The sequence below is a fragment of the Sinohyriopsis cumingii genome, chromosome 10 (genome assembly GCF_028554795.1).
Source record: "Sinohyriopsis cumingii isolate HCF-2022 chromosome 10, ASM2855479v2, whole genome shotgun sequence".
In the NCBI taxonomy this organism is placed as follows: domain Eukaryota; kingdom Metazoa; phylum Mollusca; class Bivalvia; order Unionida; family Unionidae; genus Sinohyriopsis; species Sinohyriopsis cumingii.
In genome coordinates this window covers 103,082,333-103,104,514 of record NC_142970.1, presented here as the reverse complement: position 1 = coordinate 103,104,514, position 22,182 = coordinate 103,082,333, and the positions used below count along the sequence as shown (strand labels likewise).

Genomic DNA, 22,182 nt, shown 5'->3' with positions numbered 1-22,182 from the left:
AGAGAGAGAGAGAGAGAGAGAGAGAGAGAGAGATTGACAGAAGGACATACAGATAGATAGATAGATAGATAGATAGGTAGATTGTCCGCTAGCAATATTGCATGACGTTATGGTGGACAAACACTGTAATGGAACAGAAAACAGCAAAAACAAAGACGTTATTTTTATTAGCTTCAGACTAATATGCTGAGATACGTATCGCAATAGTCTTTAACAAAGTACATTTATCTAAAGAGGTATCTGCCATTTTCTTTGTCCGCGTACTAACAACGTGTGATTGAATTAAGATTAACCACCTCATTTGTTGGCGCGTTATAATAACTGTTAGAATAAACGTAATTAAGTGTAATCTCCTTATAATAACTTATAAAGTCATTTTAATTACTAATAGGATCATTATAATTACTTATAAAATAACCTATAAAATCATTATAATTATTTATAGAACCATTACAATTACTTATAGAATCATTATAATTACTAATAGGATCATTATAATTACTTATAGAATCATTATAGTTACTTATAGAATCACCTATAGAATCATTATAATTACTTATAGAATCATTATAATTACTTATAAAATCACCTATAGAATCATTCTAATTACTTATAGAATCGTTATAATTACTAATAGGATCATTATAATTACTTATAGAATCATTATAATTACTTATATAATCATTATAATTATAAAATCACCTATAGAACCATTATAATTACTTATAGAATCGTTATAATTACTAATAGGATCATTATAATTACTTATAGAATCATTATAATTACTTATAAAATCACCTATATAATCATTCTAATTACTTATAAAATCACCGATAGAATCAATATGATTACTAATAGGATCATTCTAATTACTTATAAAATCACCTATAGAATCATTATGATTACTAACAGGATCATTATAATTACTTATATAATCACCTATATAATCATTATGATTACTTATACTATCATTTATAGAATCATTACAATTACTTATCAAATCGTTATAATTACTTATAGAACCATTACAATTACTTATCTCGAATATTATAAGTTGTGAATGATATAAATGCTTTATAAATTGTATTCCTCAATTTGAATCATCCATTACCTACTACTTTATGAAGAAAATTCTATGTCGAAAGAAAATTATTAGCGCGCAATTAAATTTTAAATGCAAATTTGAAAAATATAGATGATCGCTTAACCTTGGCAGAGATCATTTTTGATGGGTATTGTCTCATCTTCATGGCAATTCCTGTTTTCGCCTTCATGTTTGACCGATCTGAAAGAACAAGAATTTTGACGAGGGTATTAGACAAACTTCAAGACACAAGCATGAAGATAATGATGATAACGATGACGATGATGAGTACGATGCCGATGATGAGTACGAATATGTCAGCGATGCTGGTGAACAATGATACAATTTTTAATTTACCTGTAAATATATGCAGTCATTATACTTGTACAGGTTAAATGTAACAAAACGTGTGCATATAGGTGAACGTGATACCTACCCTAACATAAAATGACCGACAAAAGAGATCTTACATGAGTGTTCATTGGATGTGTGATCTATTAAATGAAAGAAATAATATTGCAGCTTACAGCAAGTAGTTATTTATATTAATCAACATCCTCATGAATTAAGTGTCTAAAATACAGATTTTTTATTTTCTGTTTATAATAAAAACTCCAGATTACACGTTACTCAGTATTACGTTTACCTTGCAATTTGTTGTTTTTATAGTGTGAAAAAAAATACATTTTTATCGCATGGCGTTGTGATGCAAATAAATGTGAAATAATAACATACATTTTTTTCTTGTCCACGGGAGATTAATATTTACCTTTGCCTTAAATGAATGCAGAAATTCATGCATGTAGAAAACAGTTTCGCTAAAATGGGTTACTTTCATTATTGTGATTTTAGTAATATTTTAAGTAAACTAAATTAACTTGAGAATCCGAAAATGAAATATTTTGATATTGGTATGGCATACATGGGCAAAACTACATACGCAATTTGTTCCGAGCGGGCGGAAAGAACGAGTTTGATGCGGCGTAGTAATGTCGCGGCCATCAGATCGAGACTATGTTCCTACTCTGTATCCAACGAGTTCTTTCCCCCGACTCGGAACAAAACACTTGTATGGTTTATATTTATTACATATCCCTATTTTATTCACACATTCTTCAAGCCTTTTATAATATATTTATTACATATCCCTATTTTATTCACACCTTCTTTAAACCTTTTTATTGTATACTTTATAAATAAAATTAATCAGGCATTTGGCGTTTTATGAAAGATAATTGAACAACCCATCTCCATGTACGCACATGGATTAGGCCTAAATTTCTACTGCGGAATTACGTCATTCGTCTGTCTATATTGCAAATATGGTGATTAACTTTGAATTTTTACAAATGTTGTATGGGACATGAGTAGATTTAATCGGCAGTCACCGGCAAGTCGGTTTTTATCATTTCTTCTCAAATAGAACATACGTACCACCAAGGATACCTTTTCTTACACTCTACTTAGTGAATAGTCATTTCTATTTTAAAGCAAATTTCAGGGGAAATTTTACAGTCTAACATTAATTAATTAAATTCAAATTTATCCAGAAAGCACACGTATTTACATTCAAGCGCTCTATTTGTATGTTTTCATTTAATACAAGTAATTGTTTAAAACATTTCTTTTAAAGAAATGGAAGATTATGTCTCTTTCTAACATACGCACAAGATTTTTAATATTCATTTAGATATGATTAACAGGAAAATTCTTTACAAAAATATTGCAGTATTGTTCTGTTTTCCACTTCAGACTGTTACAATAATTTAAGATGTAAACATGCAGTTAGGTCTGTGCGACCCAGTAATGAAAAGTCTCAACACGTTGTTATACGATGTAAATATTCTAAAATTTGCGTCATAATCAGAACAGCTGCTGCTCTCTGCGATAGTCCACCTTAATGTTGCAAATGTTTTCAGTTTTATCCTCAGATCTGTTGAATAAGTTCGTTTCATCTGTAATTTTAATAGACAAACTGTAAGTCCCTCCACTTAAACTTGCTTCTTCAAAAATATAATTCCGCAGACTCAGGGGTGCCCGCAAAATTATATTTGGGGTGGGTGCGAACATGTAGCCGTCAGCTATTACGTTTTACGGATGTAGGCCAACACATGTCTGGTGGCGAAATCCGCCGGTTGGGGGAAGCGTCCCTCGCCCTTGCGCCTATATGCGGGATCCCATGCGCAAACTATATTTTCGAAAATGAAGCTGTATTTGAATTTAGCTAATTTTGGTATTTTAGATGATTTACATTGTGGAAAGTCTCATGGCAATCAAACATGGGGTAAAGTTTTTCTTGAAGTATGGGTCATTTCTAACCATGTCTTGAATCTTGACATGGCTCTTTGAGTCTCTCTTACTTTATCTGGATTTTTTTTTTTAAATTTCAATACAGGATTTCAGGGGTAAAGTACTCTCTCTCTCTCTCTCTCTCCCTCTCTCTTTCTCTCGTTCGCTTGTTTGCACACCAGCTGAGAACTTATTGTCAAACATTCTGTCCAATATATTACTGTCCCACCTCAACTAACGTTAATTTCTCGGCCTAGATTCTGTGAAATTCACATAAACTGCCCGTTGCTATTTATAGTACCATCCCGTTATCCCCAGAGGCAAAAGCGGCCATTTTCACCAAATATCACTGCATTACGATCGAGTGCTGGCATTTTTGAATAATTACAAATTTACAGTAATTAATCATTCCGGATATTTTATGAGTGGTCTATTATTTAATATTTCAAGCTGTAAAAGTAGTTCCGTACTGTGTACGCGATACGGAAATTTTTGGTGTGCGATACGGAAGTGTGCGATACGTAATTGCAGACTGAACATCTGTATCGAACGCCACATCAGCCGTGTTAGAATAAATGAATATGCAATAATACTGCGGGATGCACGATACTGTTCTCATGAACACTCGACATGAATACTCAATGATAGACAGTATTTAAATGTGTTTTTTCTATTAATATCTTAAATAGATAATTCGTAGGAAAAGGGGGAGTTCACAAGAAACAAATTGGAAGTCCATACGAGATTTGACTAATTAATTATATTAATTTATTTCTCAAAAGCGTTTGATGCTTTGCTATCGATTTCATGCTAATAAGTCGTTACATGTCTATGATATCGTCATCAGTTTCATTGCACATTGAATTTTTGAATGTGTCAATGAATTATTGTGAATGCAGTCATATTTGGTGAAAATTCATAATCGTTTACAACCGTATGCATACTTGAATGGAATGTCTATGGGCTAGAAATTGAGAGAAGTCAAAATGATTATTTCATGATCTGCTATTCTAAAAATTATTTCGTTGATCTTTTTTTTGTATATGGTGTATATGGTATATGGTGATGCAAGATGTAAAAGGATAATTGAAAAACATTACTTTTTAAGTGTTTTAGCCTGGTTTCTTTTTTTTAACTTTTCAGAGATGCTAGCTGTAAATAGAAAAATATAGATATTAATACAAAAGATATTGCTGTCATCGTTTCTTTTTTTTATTTACGCTAAATGAAAACTCTGTTGTCATGGATATTTTATTAGTTCAAAAAAGTCATGACTATTCATTTAAATTTTATTTAGAAATTCTAAATATCTTTTTAATGTCATAAAAGAAAATACAAAGTGCATTGTTTTATGTAATCAAGTGTTTCATTTTTCTATATTTGTTTATCTCAGTCTGCAAGTGAACTTGTGTGCATATGAATCAATGCTACTATGGAATGATGACTCGATCAAAGGATAAATTAAGTGGAACATGGTTAAATCGAAGTTGACAAGATCAAAAGGAAGGACTCTAAATGAATGGATTGGTTGATTGCCTAGTCAACATCACGTCATTAAGAAAAACAAACAGTAAATGTGAGGATTTCATTGATAGAATTTGGCGTTTGATTTTTGTTGTTGATTTGTTTGTTCTTGAGACTAGACAATTTCAAAAATAGAATTGTTGTTAATATCGAGACAGAAAAGGCTGCATAGTGATTTTTTTTAACCACACCGTATATCACGATGATCAAAAATGTTTCGTCTCCAAGCTGAGGTTCTAATTATGGGAAAACAAATTTTCTCGACGATAATTATTTCAAAATACAAAACTCGTAGGTGAGATATGAATTAGTTGTTAACAAGTAACACAACTAATTTATAACATATCTTCTTAAATGTACCCTTCTACTCCTCATTCTTGCTTGTTTGATGGGTTGTTCCAGCAGTGTTGTAGATACGTACGTTAAACAACAGAGAACTTTCCAGAAACACTTGCATTGCTTTTGTTTTGCTATAGCCTCGCAAGGCAATATCTGCTTGATTACACAGATTTATGACGTAATAGTTCTTAAAATTTAAGGTTAAACAAACTCTTTATTAGCTTAATTGTAAATATTTTACAACGATCTCCATACAAACATCCTTCTTTCGAAAAAAAACCCAATAAAATATCAGCAATTGATCAGTCATCATATAGTATAGTTTACGCGGTTAGCCAAGATCGATCCAAAATATGATCGTATAATACCCATGTTTTGCTTTGGTTCAAACATACTTAAAGGAACTTAAGCCCAATTCGGCACTGTTGCATCACTGGGAATGCGTCAATGAATTATTGTGAACACGAATCGTTGTGCAAATACTTAGTACGGACCGCAAATAATAAAGTAGCCGCCATTTTTGCAAAGTCACACTTTTTACCACCTCAATAGAGATTTAAAGGTCAGTGGTCAAAATATGTGATATTGCCGTGAAAGGAAATATTTTAGATTCTTCTTTTATTCAGCTGACTAAGTTTTCAATTATGTAAACAACGTTGTTTTCCTGGCGATTGAAGTCAGTATGAGAGAGTACTATCATCGCCCACTCGAACAAAAAAATATCGGTACATGTCATGCGCTACAAACGTTTCTCTATAAAGATCAAGATTCCAATAAACAGATTATAGCAAACAAACATGCTTAATAGGATCTTCATAAAGCCATCATTTTATTTGACTGTGCTAGGATCTAATTTACTTTTCATTGTAGTGATGAAAAGTGTTTCAAGACTTTCGTGCTGACGACTAATAAAAATGTCTGAAAGTTTTAAAGAAATAAGTTAATTATTGTAAAACAATGTTCTTTTTATTTATACACAAATGATAAACTATGGTTTTTTTAGTTGTGGCTATTATGGAGAAAAGGACATTTTCAAAAGATAACACACAATTAAATTGATTTTGCATAGGCAAAAAAATAAATACTGCTAAATGACATTTCAACACACAAAATCATATTTACATTATTTGTGTCAGTGTCATTACTGATCCATTTGACTAAAGCTCTTAATCAATAGCACAGGTTTTTCCTCTTGTCTTGTCTATTAAAGAAACACCTCACAAAAGATAATTTGACGCAAGAATGACGCTCATGGAAATGTTACAATTACAGCCTTGACGTGCGTACCTTCTTCCATGGGTGATAAATGCTTATTTACAGATTCTAAAGCATATTGTGTCATTAATTAGCAACATCTGCTAAATGTCGGTAATCACCAAAATCTGTTTTGATAAAGATTTTCAATATTTGCTAAATAAACAGTCATCACCAATATATATGATGTCTATCCTATAAAAGTTTCTAAATAAAGACACGCACAGAGTTGGCATTTATTTATTAATTCGCACACAAATGTATTCATATAGTGATACAATTTTGCAATGCATGTTACAAACAATATGCTATGATGGTAAACGTACAGTGTAAGTCACAATATAATATAGTCATATATTGATATTGTTATATCCACATATGACAATAAAGAAACTGGACCTGAACAAAAAGAAAAACCAAACATACACAATTTTTGTCAATTAAGAAACACAACATGTAGAAACGTACGTTCTTATGAGTACAGTTTTATTATATTGCTGATTTGCATATCAAGTTTCAGTCATCTGAAGACAGTATGCTAACATGATGTATGATAAATTTAATTTAAACACCGTATGCAAGTATGCTGTATCATCAATTCAATATGAAAACAGTGTGCTAGTATAGAGAATGAAAAATTTATTACAAACACAGTATGCAAGTACAGTGTGTCATAAATTCAATATGAAAACAGTGTGCTAGTATAATGTATAAAAATTTATTACAAACACAGTATGCAAGTACAGTGTGTCATAAATTCAATATGAAAACAGTGTGCTAGTATAGAGAATGAAAAATTTATTACAAACACAGTATGCAAGTACAGTGTGTCATAAATTCAATATGAAAACAGTGTGCTAGTATAGAGAATGAAAAATTTATTACAAACACAGTATGCAAGTACAGTGTGTCATAAATTCAATATGAAAACAGTGTGCTAGTATAGAGAATGAAAAATTTATTACAAACACAGTATGCAAGTACAGTGTGTCATAAATTCAATATGAAAACAGTGTGCTAGTATAGAGAATGAAAAATTTATTACAAACACAGTATGCAAGTACAGTGTGTCATAAATTCAATATGAAAACAGTGTGCTAGTATAGGGAATGAAAAATGTATTGCAAACACAGTATGCAAGTACCATGTGTCATAAATTCAATATGAAAACAGTGTGCTAGTATAGAGAATGAAAAATTTATTACAAACACAGTATGCAAGAACCATGTGTCATAAATTCAATATGAAAACAGTGTGCGAGTATAGAGAATGAAAAATGTATTGCAAACACAGTATGCAAGTACCATGTGTCATAAATTCAATATGAAAACAGTGTGCTAGTATAGAGAATGAAAAATTTATTTCAAACACAGTATGTAAGTACCATGTGTCATAAATTCAATATGAAAAAAGTATGCTATTATAATATATGACAAATTAAATATATGAAAATCGTAATTAGTATGAAGTGTTGAATGAGAAAAAGGAAAACATACACAAGAGAAAAAATAAAACCAAATTACATATATTTATAGCGGATAGCCAATATTTGGTCTTTCTGATACAGTTTTTGGTGTCTGAATCAGCTTTTGGTGTCTGAATCAGGTTTTGGTGTCTGAATCAGCTTTTGGTGTCTGAATCAGGTTTTGGTCAATAACTTGACCTCTCTTAGACTTTACGTTATTTACAGCACATTTCCATCATTTATGTCCTTCCCAAGTGAAAGAATAAAAAAAAATATCTTCAGAGATAGAAATTAATTTGAATCCTCTCAGATGTGATTGCAATTCTCATGGAGCATAGCCTAGTATGACGTGTCTCGTTGAAAATATATCATCATCATCATCATCATCAGTAGTAGTAGTATTAATAATAATAATAATAATAATAATAATAATAATAATAATAATAATAATATTATTATTATTATTATTATTATTATTATTATTATTATTATTATTATTAATACTAGAATTAATAATAATAATAATAATAATAATAATAATAATAATATAGTATTGTTGTTGTTATTATTATTATTATTATTGTTATTATTATTATTATTATTATTATTATTATTATTATTATTATTATTATTATTATTATTATTCATGGAGAATATCGATTTTGAGGCAGGATTCAGCAAACATTCTCGTCATTCATACGTCAACCGCGAGGACATTATTTGAAATAAAACAAAAGTTTATATATAACTTAGGGTCATATTCATTGTTTGTATTCAAATCAATTTTTTAAGCAGCTTGCCATAACCTTTTTCTAAGAAAATGTTATATTTCTAGTTTTCTAATTGCTCTTTAAACTATGTATTAATGCATGTATTTTGAAAACACAGGCATTATTTGTAAACCACGTGAATCGTTTATTTTTTAAGTGATACGGTGAACCACTCCAATAGTCAATAAGCAAATATTTTCCATTCAAATTCTATTAGGGATACAGCTTTGTTCTGTATTTCAGTAATATATTGAAATGTTTCTTTGAATACTAGTAGCTGCATAATAGTTGAATGTATACGCAAATAATTAGAACAAATTAATAAAGCAAATTGTCTGCTGATGCGGTATCTCAAAATTTCAAAAAAGGCCGCCAATAATAATACTTTTATTACATCACGTGGTGTTATTGCATTAGGGATTGTAAGAACGCGAACTAGACACTACGCTGACACGGCCCTGTTTAACCTCTTCATTAGACACCTTGTGTGAGCTTGGCAATATAGAAAGAGGCGACTAACAGACAGGATCCACAGTGGCTCGGCTGTTAGCGTGCCGGACTCGTGACCGCAAGGGTGTGTTGAAATCCTACTATTGAATCAGCCCGGGTCGGCGACTGCGGCGCGTACTTGGGCTAGGCGTTGTACTCAGACTGCTTTGGTACTAAATGACCTACTCGTGTTATTCTGTTGTAAAACACCAAACCAAACCAAATCTTCACTAGAAAGACCATAAACAATTACGGAAAGCACAGAATCGGAATCGGGTTTCTTTTGGATATCTGCGATAGTATAGTTCAGTTACTGCTTGATATCACAAAATAGTGGGAATACAGCGTGACCATTTGATATATTGAATAATGAATACTGAACATGCCATGATCTTTGTGAATATTGAATATTGAATATGCATTCCTTTATGTCATAGAGAGAAAAAACTGACATCATTGCCTTATTAGGAAAGAAAGGGGTAATCGAGTGATTAGACAATTATATGGCATATTTGAAGGACACGTGTTTTTGTTTGAATCGAATCGACATGGAAAGGCTGTTAGCACTGAAAACTAAGTTGTCATCGTACTCGCTTTGTAGAAATTGCATACAGTTTTGGACCTATTATTGTTTTACTCATTCATTCATATATATGTATTAGGAAAATAAATACGATTATAATAAGACACAATGTGAAACTGTTTCAATTCTCAAGGATCAAGAATGTGTTGTTATCATATGATTAACATCTTGAAGCCTAATGTAAAATTCCTCAGAACTTAGATACTGACTATGAAATTTCTTATTAATTTCATATGATAATCATTTATAAATGTTTTCTGTCCGTTCAGCGGTGGGAAAGAGATGGAAAAAGTTAACCGTCGACCTAAAATTTGGAACACTCGCGATAAAGAACGTAAAAGATCCTTAGTTAGTTTATTAAATAATATCGCCCCGGAAATAAAGAATGTTGTACTTTCCAGTGTGTATTGTAATGCATGTATCTTGAGCCTGGCCATTCCATTCGGTAATGTTGTTTCAACGTCCACTTTGAAGTGTTATAGTCTGCAGGGTGCGCTTGAATGTGTATCAGACGGTAGAGATAGGTTTGTATGCTTTTTAAATACGGAGAGAGAGAGAGAGAGAGTACACGGTACTAACTACTAATAGATCATTTATGGTAATTCAATGCCAATGGTAATATGACCTGCTTAGATCAAATTCCAGCACCGAAACCTATCCATCAACATGTCAACATCAGTCAGTGTCGTGTAAGTGATAATTTGGTCTAACACTATCAACACGCTCTCTGACATGTCAGTAGTATACATTAAATGAATATATTATATATGGGGCTTGTGGATTGTTAATGATATCAGATTGAATCATGCATGGATAAGACCTATGATACATTTACCGGATTCGTCGCTAAAGTATACAACATATATTCTAAGGCTGCAATCTCAAAATATAAAGATGTTCTTCGACGTTGTCGAAAAACAAGGATACTGTGCTATTCAAAGGGTTAAAGAAGGCATGAAATTTGTACTCGTTGCGCCATTGTTTTACAGCTAAACAATGCATAACATGGCGTACTCGAACAGCGTGGTAGATTTGATTATTAAGCAAAATGTAAGAGAAAGCATGAATAACACGAGATACAAATTGCTAATCTGACCTTTACGATTTTGTAGCTTACAATCACGCCAACCTTGTCGTATACATGATGAATTTCTGAAGCTGTGTGATTGATGGATGAATGGGGTGGATATCGAGGCGACAATGCATTGCAGACGACATGGTGACGTGATTGAATGCTAATAATAATGGACGTTATTCCATGTTAAGATCTTTTATTGTGTCATTAGAAACGAGTTCGATCATTTACAGTCTTAAGCTTCGAGTGAAACAGGCAACAAATGCCAGAAGAGAATTGATATTGAACCCATGACTTGGTTGACATCGAAATATTTATATCTAAGATGAAATGGGGCGTACATATCTATTATGCTCACGACCGTTTTTTAACAGCTATTTTCTGTGTGGAGAAAGGTTCCTACAGTTCTAATCTCAATTTGGATATGTAATGAAAAACGTACACCTGTTGTACTTAGCAATTTTGTAATTGTCGCAAACAACTGGAATTAACATTCTCAGTTTCGGTAGCCGTTTTACGGCACTACGGAAATTCTCCAGGGATCTGCACAAAAGAACCATTATACTTGAGGCAAGGAATTAATCTGTAATTCCTTATCTCAACAAGTGTTGAAGTTTATTGAAACATATTCAAAAGTTTTGAGGAGAGCTTTGTGAAGTTAACATAAAAGCTAGAATAGAAAGACACCTTTTTCATATAAGCTTCTTTCAAACAATTTTTCACTTTTCGCCATTTTCCCATTTATAGGAAAGTTTTGTTTCAGGTGAGGGAAGGGCCTTCCATTTAAAGGTTATAAAAATAATTATCGCGACCAGTGTTGTGACCTTTATATATCTGGCCGTGAGCTTAATATATAATATTTACAATGCGCTAACGAGAAATCATATTAATGATATATGGAAGAGTATGCGCAAAAGCTAAGATAATGTGCTTTTATACCATTCTTAAAAATGTATCTCTTTCAAATCGATACACTGGAATATATTTTCCAATTATACAGATGCAAATGAATCGCGTTCCGTTTTAACTGATTACGCCCGAAATTATACATGAAATAATATTACACAGAGGAAATATGTATCAAAATTTAATAAAGTACACATATTTTAGTCGAAGATACCTTTCCTTCAGTAACATAAAGGTGGTTTGAGCAGAAAACCTGAAGAAGCAATTTTCAATTAAACGGAAGTATCACACGCCTATTATTAGAGCCTAGTTCATAACCGAAATATGCGCACCTTTTCTTAGCACGAAATTATGAACTATTCATATATCTATTGAGCGTCAAAACACAAATTGTCAAAACTTTGAGTAATTTGCATTTTAACATTTTTAAGTCAAAATAACTCTTCTGAGCCTCAATATCGCATATCTACGCACGTGGCTTAGAAGTTTTATTCAGGATACAACAAGTTTTGAATTTGCAGTGAATATTAATTGTTGACACAAGTGTCTTAATTTTATTGCAAGATAATGCTTCCCTAAACAATCTTGGACTTGACTTGAAAATGGTGTCTTTATCTTCTTATGCTACACTTGGATTTGAAATGGCTGTTTCATTACAAACGACTGTTTCAAAGTGTTTTAAAACTACATCAAACAGAGAGAGAGAGAGAGAAAATGTAACATCTATGTAACGAAAGTGGATCACAGTTAGAATACATAATATTAGATTAAGATTATCTAATTTGCACGATTTGTTATCTATCACTTGGACCGTGGAAGGATTTAACAGATTACGGTATTTTTCGAAGGTAGCCAAATACTTCGGAATGCGCCTTATAGTCGGGCAGACGCTCACACCGTCCCTCCGTTTTATTGGAATATAAACTGTTTCTCAGGAAACTCGGACTGTTTAGGGTGATATCCTAATTTGAATTATATGTAACACCTTCTTGCGCTTTAAACAAGCGCCAACAAACTTAACCGCTTTACCAGATCATAATGCAAGTTAACAAAACCTGGAGCATGACAAAGGATTGCGATACTTTAGAAGGAACAACATATCGATTTCATCGTCGAGACCGGGTGAGTACACATTATTTCTCTTGTTAAGTACAAAATAGTTGTAGATATTTCATTTCTAGTCAAAGCCTTGAATGGCATTAAGATAATTCCATTTTGTTACATGATGATTGCTGTAGACGTCGAAGTATAAATGTAGTATAGGTACAGATTTAGCAACATTATTCCTCTTTTTCATTTCTTCTTTGTCTTACACTATCTTCCTGTCTTTCGTTCTTTTCTCCTTTCTTTCATGGTATTTATTCCAAGGAAAATGGGAACATCGGTAGCGGGTTATCAAAGAACGTATCTAGATACAGTGTATTCAGAATTTGGGGGAAGAAGAAAAAGAAGAGAGAGATTAACAACATTTATTATATAAAATCTGCGTTTGCGACTCGTTAATTATTTACATTATTCAGATGTATTCCAATCGCAGTCTGTAAAAGTACACACGTTTTAGGAACATGTGCGCCACAAAATATTTTCAGTAACTGATCAGCTTAAAGATTCCATTTAGGTCTACATTTACATACAATAAAAAGCAAAATGAATTGAACCGTTATTAAAACTTATATTTATTGAAACGGCGTTTAATTTTCTAATACTATAATTTATCGTAAAATAATATACGCAGTTTAGTGTATGTAGGCAAGACCAAAACCATTCAACGAGGAATGAATTTTATTTAAGTTTTATTCATTTATTTTTGATCAAGAAAGAGGAAAACCTTCGTTTTCTTGATTTGTAGTCTGAAATGGCAATGGAACACGAATATAAACACCAATCAACTCGACAACTAAAGTGTATAAATGCTAACATATTTCGTTATTTACGTGACACTTATTTTTGTTTGGGGGGATGGGTCTGTGGCTTTATTTGCGTAGTATGTCAGTCAATAAGACAGTCAGTTAATTAGGTAATGATTTTTGTGATACGTTAGTAATTAGTCAATTATTGCATGATGTTTTAGTAAGTCATTTGTCAGGTGATTGCTCTCTCTCTCTCTCTCTCTGTTTGCTAAATTAAATAATTTTAGAAAATATTGCATGTCAAATAAGACTAAAATTTTTTAGTTCATTATTAAAGAAACTATATAAGCGGATCATAGTTCTTGTTTAATTATTTTCTGTGCTAACATCATTTGATAAACTACTGTCTTTAGATTACCGGTATGTGTTCTGAGGTTCATTATAACTTGCGTGATGTATAACATGAAATGATATTTCAATTCAATTAATTTTATTAAAGCAAACTTACTGCAGTATGCGTTTTAGGGATCCTAGCAAACAATTGTCATTAAATAATTGTAAATATCAACAAAGATCACTGCAAATAAATAAGTGTTAAACAAATGTATTTAACTAATAATCAACATACCTATTTATAGTACTCTCCTACTCTCTTTCGAAACCAAAACCTTTAAGGATATACCAAATACACAATGCTTAGTCATCTCATTCGTCATTTATGTTCTCTCCAACATACCCATTTATAGTACTCTCCTACTCTCTTTCGAAACCAAAACCTTTAAGGATGTACAAAATACACAAGGTTTAGTCATCTCATTCGTCATTTATGTTCTCTCCTGATCATCGCTAGGGTGTCTTTATCACTGTCATCTTGTACGCGTTGTAAAACAAACGGGAGAATCATTACTAACATGGGTCGCAATATATGAGCAGGAGAGGCTATTTTCAGACAACAGGTGTCATGCATTTTGCCGTCTTCCATAAGCTCCGAATAATTTTGTACATTTCTTTAACTTCGAGATTCTTTCCTTGCAATACATACATATCAGAGTTACGCATTTGTATCTTCTTAATTTAACAAAATGGAAATATTACAACTGGACAATGCATATATTGAATGCAGACATTTTTTTTCTACTGGCAGTGAGCAGTCTGTTGTTTGCAATACGAACAAGATGACAATGTTAGGGGCCAACTGGCGACGATCAGGTTAAAAAGTATAAAATAATGAAATAACCAAATTTTGTGCTATTTAAAAACCTGTGATGCTTTTGTTTTTTAAAATTGGTGGGGTAGGGTTAAAAAAAACTGCCAGGAAAGAGAACATACATACACACATAATGTTTATGCCGTCTGTTTATTGACAAAACAGAATGACAACAACGCCATAGTAAAATAAGTTACATTAAATTTGAAAGTTACACGGAAGGGATGAAGGAACTAAGAATAAATGAACAACATTGACCAATCCAAGATATGGATAAGACGATGATGAAAGAGGGGTGTATATACGAATGGTGGTCAATAGAGATGTGTATATACAAATGGCGGTAAAGAGAGGGGTGTATATAGGACACACAGTACTAATGATATGGAAAAATGGGAACCAGCCTGGAAATGGGTGAACATAAAATAGAGCATATATGGGTTTGGCTGACCAGTTAGTAATGGAAGTTATGTTTTAGGAAAAAGGAATCTTTTGAGAGCTTATCATGGTTGTAAGTGAAAAAAAACCCACAACCCGTGCCCCCCCCCCCCCCCCCCCGAGACATTGCTTTATTGATGGAATTTCAGTCTTTTAATAGTCTTGAGTTTGGAACACTCATTACTAAAATTAGCACCTGACTCTTTGGTGCGGAATTGAAAGCACGTGTTTTAAACATACGCAGGTCCAGAAAATGCCGCCGCTCATATCCTTTCCTCAACAGAGAAGCTGACATCCAGGTTTCATCTATACTAAAAAATATAGATTTGATCATGAGCACTAAAAAATTTAAAGTTATTGAATTGTTAATATCATGGTGTTTGCATAGGTTTACCATGGGAACTGAAGTAGTACCGCGAATCATATAGGAATGGCGGTCGAAATACTACTATATGCAATATAACGCATGATATTTCACAGAATACGGCGAGATCATCGACGTTCAGTCGTTGTTAGTTTAATATAACTTAAGAAGAACAAGCTGACAGTTCAGTGTTTGAGATAATAAATGCTCAGTAAATATTGAATCTGTGCAAACAATAATATTACCGTTTAATTTTGGAATCATATTTCTACAAACATGCATTATTATTATTATTATTATTATTGCCACAATGACGGCGGATAAAAGGGACAGTATAAATTGGGATGTTGACGTTAGTATTGGTTGTACTTGCTTTTACTGTGATACATGACTGACAATGCAATTATCGACAGCTATTTAAATTTCAGACTCTGTGCTTTATATTATCTTGCTGGCGATATTTTTAACTGTTGCGGAGAGAGAGAGAGAGAGAGAGAGAGAGAGAGAGAGAGAGAGTCAGTCTTGTATTTTAAACCTCGAACAATATAGTCTCTTAAACCCGCCACTGTTGTAATTACAAGTGTACGCATGTGCCCACTAAGCACTTGCTAAATTACTCACGATTATTAGATACCCAATCGCAAATGAACGCTTAATATTGCCGTTTTATCGGTCCACTATGTCAACCCACCACTTCACCCGACTAACAATATTAATATTGTCGATAGGAACGCCCCGAGCCTATGTGCACAGCTGATTTATTCCTACGCCAAGAGATAAAGTTCTTCACTTTTGCTAAGTTCAGTTGCATTTTGCGTCAGTTGTTAAACAAGATATTAGTTATATGATAAAGCTGAAAGTTTATGGTCGATCACAGAGAGTAATATGTTGTTATGTCTGGCGAATTTTCCCCCCAAGGCGTATGTACCGTATGTACCTAATTTATCTAAATCACGGATCCGTTCGTTTTTGACTCGGGAGTTCCACCTTTGCAGTGTTTTTGATAAAGCTCCGCTCATTAAACTAATGTATAGACCGAAGATTTGTCCGTTGACTGTATTTGACTGAAATCGCATACATACAGTGTATATTTATGAGGGATAGACATAGACAGCGAGAGAGAGAGAGAGAGAGAGAGAGAGAGATCTTACGATCACAAAGCTATACTAATTTGTTAAGATGGAAATTTCGTCAAGAGTAAAGATATATATATATATATATATATATATATATATATATATATATATATATATATATATATATATATATATATAGAGAGAGAGAGAGAGAGAGAGAGAGAGAGAGAGAGAGAGAGCTGTGGCATTAATATTGTTATGCTTTACATATTTCGTGTAGGGATATGAAGACACAAAAAATCAGAATAAAAATTATATCAAAATATGGGGTGATTTGAAGATATAAACTAGACATTACTGAGCTATAGTGTATGTATTGCTATCTCGTACAGAGGTACGACAACACTAAAATTAAAAGTTCAAATAAAAATAAATTTTAGTGACAGCACTTTACCAGTCCAAACAGATTAAACAAGATAATTGTATTATTGTGTAACACCACATCTCGTGTAGTGATACTATAACATTAAGAATTAAAATAAAAATAATTACTAGATCAGCCAGACTAGGAGGAAACCACTTCATGACTTAGAAACCGTTGCTGGACCAGCATGATTGAGTGGCAGCTAATTTCTCTCACTTTACAAACATAAATATAACCACAAAGCTGATGTGCGTTGTGTTCAATAGTTCTAATGGCCATGACAGAAATAGTTCAGGAGTTTAGCTTGCAAGCAACAATTAAATGAGCTGTTTAGATGGGATAATCCGATAAAGTGTTGTCAAAGTTAGTTGTGTGTCGAAGATAAATATTCAGTGGGGAAAAAGTGTTATTTAAAAGTCTAGTGCGTTTCGAAGATGTTAATCAAATTAGTGTTTCACAACTCGTCCAAAGTGGAGATTTAAAAAAAAATGGCAGTGGAATCAATGAATTGCAATATGCAAAGAAATAAATAACTTTGGAACAAATACCACTGTATTACGGAAGTCCTGCTCGTAAAACAGTTCCCACTTTGAGGAAAGCAAACACGAAGTCAGCACCAAGCACTAAAACAGGCCGGACAAGAGAGCAATTGTTACAAAGCAAGGCGATATAATAGGTATAACGTATTAATAAGAAATTAACTAAATATCCTTAAAGACCTAATCTTTTTCAAAGACAATAAATACAAATGCCTGAGGAAATAGAGCTGCGATGATTGTAATGAGTCGTTTGAACCTATGACTTCCTAATTTCTTTTCAACGTTTGATATCTTCGCATCCATTATACGAGACATAAAGACACAAAAGTACGAGTGATTCATCTCTTTTACAATCTGTATCACTGTCCTATTTTTGAATTGCTGTGACCTTAAACAATCAGGAGAGTAAAGTACGTATAAAATCTTGTTGCAATGATAATTATTATATTTTGTTTTTGAAAACTGCCAGTCAGATAATCTTTGTGGTTTCTTCTTAATCAGGCGTAACATTGGCGATGCATTTTTATCCAAAGTATCAAAAGGGTCTTACGCCTGTGTCTTCTTTTATCTTGCAACTTTTCAGCAGATATTTTTTTTTGTTTCAGTACCAAACTTAAAACATGTTTATTCTGCCATTTTTTATATCTTAATATAACATTCAAGTGAGACAATTAAAATAATATATGCTAAAAATTCTAGCTTTTTCAGGAACCGCGTTGGCTTAACGATTAGAGTAATAGATTTGTGACCGAAAGGGTGTGGATTCGAATCCGTCAATTGGATCAGTATGCGTCAACTACTGTGGTGTATCCATTGGAAGGCACTTTACTTCAATTGTCTAGGCACTAAACAGATTATCTGCAATGCTCTGCATTAAATAAATCTTCTAGAATATTCTTTTATTTGCTGTGTATTTTAGATAAATTTCAATCGACAGAAACTCGACCGTAAGAAATTAAGGTTATATTGTATGATTTTTCACGCTACCTTAGGGATGTTAGCGATTGATTTTCAGTTATTATATTATTTACAGAAGTAAAAACAAAGAGATGATATGACCATATCTGATTTTTGAAGATAAATGGATTTGAAAACATTTAAACAGACGTTAGTCTTGTGTTGACAGCGCAGTCTATGCTTGAAAAGCGATGCGTATAATGCGAAAAGTATTGCATGTGCTTTCCATTCCGACCATCCACGTGATACAAATGCACACACACACACACACACACACACACACACATATATATATATATATATATATATATATATATATATATATATATATATATATATATATATATATATATATATATATATATATATATATATATATATACACATTTTTGTACCGGTATGTTTTCCTGTTTTGCACTCAACATACAGACTTGTACATTATTTGAAAATTCAAAGAAAAATTACATGTTCACTTTTTGACTCTGAAGTAATTAATTAGGGGAGAAAACTTGAAATAGCTACAAGAGGGATATGTCTGATATTTAAAGATAGTTCGCAATATATGGGTTAGTCTCAAAATTCTCTAAAATTAAATCAGTCGAAAAATGTCTCATATGTAGGGCAGATAATCCATAACCAGTTTAAATCAACTACGGTTGCTGACGTATGTCATTCAACTATCGTATAAGGCATTCAAATAAAACGCTGACTAATCCAACAATCAGCCAGATGTGAATCATTACGCGGTGCCATTATGATTGGCAGCGTTTGTATGACAAGGAATGATCACCATGTGAAACGTTCAGGAACGTTTTATTTACTATACTACGCATTTAATTTGAAATGTGTTAGAACTTCGACAATTTTATGCACATTTTATTACTAGATTTTCATCTTTACTTGATAATTCATTTTCCAGTTGCTACGAAAGATAAAAGGAGATATTTAAATAATATTTTTAAACTTTGTGATGGCGAAGCATTCTTCGTTTCTTCGAGGTTTCAGTTCTTATGGAAACAGATTGTGACGACAACAAGTAGAAAGTAAATGGCTCCATAGTACTTTATATTTATTGATATTCCTAAACATTTTTCTCCGAGTCAAAAAAGTTCCCACATTCACAGTCGGACCCAACAATTGTTCACCATTGAATTCGAGTCGCGCCTTAATGTATCTTATCTACGGACATCATTTCCATTGCTCAAAACTGTGCGTGCGTACAATAAAATCATTTCCATTGCTCAGAACTGTGCGTGCGTATATTAAAATCAGTTCCATTGCTCAGAACTGTGCGTGCGTACAAAAAAATCATTGCCATTGATCAGAACTGTGCGTGCGTACAACAAAATATTTGCCATTGATCAGAACTGTGCGTGCATACAATAAAATCATTCCCATTGATCAGAACTGCGTATGTGCAATAAATCATTGCCATTGATCAGAAATGTGCGTATGTGCAATATCATCATGCCCATTGCCAGAAATGCGCGTATGTGCAATAACACTATTGGCATTGCCAGAACTGTGCCTATGTCCAATAACATCATTGCAATTGATCAGAAATGTGTGCATGTGCAATTAGAACATTGTCATACGTGTATGTCACGTGCCAAAACAAGTAAGTAAACAACGAACAAATAAAACAATACAAGAAAAAGAACTTAAGGGAAATTTGATACGAAAGATTATCAACAAACGTTGCAAACGTTGCATTCGGACAGAGAGACTACCAATAAAGACAACAACAGAAAAAATACTCCTGCCCCCCCCCCAAAAAAAAAAATATTTAAAAAAAATAATATAAAAATAAATAAAATAACAACAACAAAAAATACCCCAAACAATCAAACAAAGAAAATGGTTACATTTTGACCACAATCTTACATAAAAAACACGGGACATGAAAGATGAATAAATGGCAATTGAAAGTAAGGAATTATCTCGGCATGCATGTTGTGTAGATTTGCTGACGTCAGCTACTGGCTCAGAATTATCAGATATAATCAATAGAACACAAGATTGAATTTGGTGCCGATATGAAGCAGAATTATTTAGCGTTCTTAAATGATCACACTCAAGACAGCAAACATTATTTGTTCCTTCTTAATGCCATTTTTAATTGTGTTATCGTTTTGATGTTCAAATGCGCTTGTTTATTAGTTTAAAATGGGGGACATTATCCATAACGTTTTTTTTGTGTTTATGTTTACACATATTCCGCTATAGTTTTGATTTTGATTGAAACGTTAGCATACACTATACTAAGACTGCGGTTAGTCTTTATTATTATTATTATTATTAGCGTTGTTGTTCTTATATGATGATAATAATACTACTAATAATAATAACAACATCAACTACAGTAATCTTTATTTGCAATACATGCCCAAAATAGATACCAAATAAGCATGAAGTACATTCAAATGGAGGTGACCAGACCTAACATTGCCAGCATGTTAGATTGATTATAATATATAAATACAAATGTTTTGTTCTGTAATAGTGACAAATATAAAACATTGTCATAACTGATTGTGAATTCATAAATTACCAAGAAAAAGTATTTAAAAAATAGGATACCACTAAATGTATCAATAATATTGTTAATGCTAACTTGTACCATTTTCAATATTCCCATTAAATATTTCCCATTATATTTTCACATTAAATATTTCTCATTATACTTTTACATTCCATATTTCCCATTCCATATTTCCCATTACATATTTCTCATTGCATGTTACCATTACATTTTCCCATTACATTTTTATGTTACATATTCCCTGTTTCATTTTCCCATGACATATTTTCACATTGCATATTCCACATTAAATTCTCACATGACATATTTTCCATTACATTTTTGTATTAAATTTCGCATTACATATTCCCCCATTACATTTTCCAATTTCTTTTTTACATTACATATTTCCCATTACATATTTCCCATTATAATTTTAGATTACATTGTCTCCATTACATGTTTCCATTCCCTGTTTCCCGTTACATTTTCACACCACATATTTCCCATTAAATTTCCCACTACATATTTCCCGTAAAATTTTTACATTAAATATTTCCCATTATATTTTCCCATTATATATTTCCATTACACGTTCCCATTACATTTTCCCATTACATATTTCCCATTAGTTTCACATTACATATTTCCCATTTCACGTTATATTTTCCCATTACGTAGTTTTCATTATATTTCCACACTGCATATTTCCGATTACACTCGTATAATTTTTTTAATTTTATTTTTTTTTTTTGGGGGGGGGGGGAGTAGGCATATATGTAGTGGTTAGTTATTCGGTTTTAGGGATGTAGGCCAAAACATGTTTAGAGTGAAATCCGGGCGCCCATGCCAGGCAATTGGAATAAGGTATGCTTACTCAGGGACACACTATGATAGCCTAACCGGGCTGATCCGAAGGTAGGACAGATTGGTATGCTTACCCAGGGACACATTCTGATAGCCTAACCGGGCTGATCCGAAGGTAGGACAGATTGGTATGCTTACCCAGGGACACACTATGATAGCCT

General features: G+C 32.5%; 1 protein-coding gene and 1 long non-coding RNA gene across 2 annotated transcripts in view; one reads left to right on the top strand and one right to left on the bottom strand.

Annotated features, from left to right (window-relative positions):
* Positions 1-944: 944 nt before the first annotated feature.
* LOC149790743 (uncharacterized) overlaps positions 945-22,182 on the bottom strand; it is a 69,361-nt gene continuing 48,123 nt past the window's right edge. The window contains exon 3 of the long non-coding RNA XR_016423891.1: positions 945-1,285. This is a non-coding gene — a long non-coding RNA (uncharacterized LOC149790743). The remainder of the gene's footprint in view (positions 1,286-22,182) is intronic.
* The window catches only part of LOC149790742 (protein Wnt-6-like), a 68,338-nt gene continuing 58,465 nt past the window's right edge, over positions 12,310-22,182 (top strand). The window contains exon 1 of the mRNA XM_089972793.1: positions 12,310-12,900. The gene's annotated coding sequence lies outside the window, so the exon portion shown is untranslated. The remainder of the gene's footprint in view (positions 12,901-22,182) is intronic.